The sequence below is a fragment of the Cololabis saira genome, chromosome 20, assembly GCF_033807715.1.
Source record: "Cololabis saira isolate AMF1-May2022 chromosome 20, fColSai1.1, whole genome shotgun sequence".
NCBI classification, from domain to species: domain Eukaryota; kingdom Metazoa; phylum Chordata; class Actinopteri; order Beloniformes; family Belonidae; genus Cololabis; species Cololabis saira.
This window is the reverse complement of record NC_084606.1, coordinates 382,685-384,697: the sequence shown is the minus strand read 5'-3', so window position 1 is coordinate 384,697 and position 2,013 is coordinate 382,685.

Genomic DNA, 2,013 nt, shown 5'->3' with positions numbered 1-2,013 from the left:
CTGATTAACTGAAACATTTTTACTGAGAGACGTAAAAGAAGTTTCTTCTCCAGGTCATAAGACTTCTTAATCAAGACACACCCAGCACTCTGGACTCTGAACTCTGTCAATCATCACACCTCATATCACATTTATTACTCGTTTGCACTGGATACGGCATGTTTATATCTCCTTATATTTGCACATTGAACCTTTGTCCCTGCAGATAAACCTCTGAGTTTCCTCACGTTTACAGTAACACGATTTTCAAAGTTTCTGTAGTAAAAACTGTTCACAGAATCACCTCATTGTTGTTTCACACTTGTTCCAGCTAGTTAGAGCATGTTAGTCCTGGTGGAGGACAGGCTGATTACTTTGAGGCCCTTTCCAACATTTGGAGGATAAAGAAATAAAATTATTAATTACAGCTGCAAGCAGCGATGAACCTTTGTGCACGTTCAGGCTGCAGTGGAAGCTTGTATGACTTGATGTAGATTCTTCAGAACTGGACATTTAGTGGATGAAACCACCCACGACTCTCTATATCAAACCATTCAATAGTTATGGCAGAAAGTAGGAACTATTAAATATGGACCAATCAGATGAAGGGGGGCGCACCTTTTTGCGTCTAGTGTCGCCACGGTAACACTTTTGACTGAGAAAAGTAATGCGCGTCGTCGCAGGATGGAGACGCACATTTTGATGTATAACACACCTGGGTGCACGTTACGTTTTGAGCGAAGAAGCGGCTGAAGAAATGTCGAAATAAATAAATTGCGGCAAAATTACACAATTAATTAAAAATGGCCGACTTCCTGTTCGGTTTGGGCCATGGCGCCAAGAGACTTTTCTTTAAGCTGTGACATGATACAGGTGTGTACGTGGATGTACGTCAAACCGTATTGTGGGGCTTGAGGCACAAAGTTTTCTAGGGGGCGCTGTTGAGCCGTTAGGCCACGCCCATTAATGCAAACCATTAAATATCACATTTTTCGCCAGGCCTGGCTTGGTGCAAAATTTGGTGACTTTTGGGGAACGTTTAGGTGGAAAAAAGGCCCTCATTTCGTCGGAAGAAGGAAAATTCCTACAGATACAATAGGGCCTTTGCACTGTAAGTGCTCGGCCCCTAATAAGTGACCTCTACTGCTCAGTAGAAGCAAAAAAAAACAAGAGGAACAAACCAGAGCAGGATCAGCTGGTCTGTGTGCAGCACCAGTGATGTGTGTTTCCTCTGCAGATGAAGGTGTGTGTGTGAGCTGATGTGGACGTGAATTCAGCAGAATGGACCAGTGTGAGGACGGAGAGGACGGAGTCCCTCCCTCTAAAAGATCTCGGTGTGGGGAACGTGAGAGTCAGAGCAAAGCTCAGAGGTGAGATGAGCATCTCTAACTGTCCCTGACTCTTCTGCATGTCAGAGCTCAAGACTCACATCACCAAACATCATTATTACAGGAATCAACCTGGACCTGGGCCTGGACCTGGACCTGGACCTGGACCTGGACCTGGACCTGAACCTGAACCTGGACCTGGACCTGGACCTGGACCTGGACCTGGACCTGGACCTGGATCTGGACCGGAACTGAGACCCCGACCAGTACTTAAACCTAAACCTAAACTTAAACCTAAACCTAAACCTAAACCTAAACCTGGACCTGGACCTGGACCTGGACCTGGACCTGGACCTGGAACTGGACCTGGACCTGGACCTGGACCTGGATCTGGACCGGAACTGAGACCCCGACCCGTACCTAAACCTAAACCTAAACCTGGACCTGGACCTGGACCTGGACCTGGACCCAGCTGTGTGTCCTTGAAGAGTGACCGATCAAAAGACTTGATAGTTGACTTTAAAGGAGACCAACATTCTGCTCTAAAGAGGTGAGTATATCTAAATGCTGCCAATGATTTATGTTAAATGATTTTTAAATAGACTAAATATATTTATCTGTATAACTTATTTTTCATTTAAATAGAATATGTACATTTAACTTTTGTCTTCTATCAGGGTCCATGAGAAAGGAGGCTCTCTGAAAC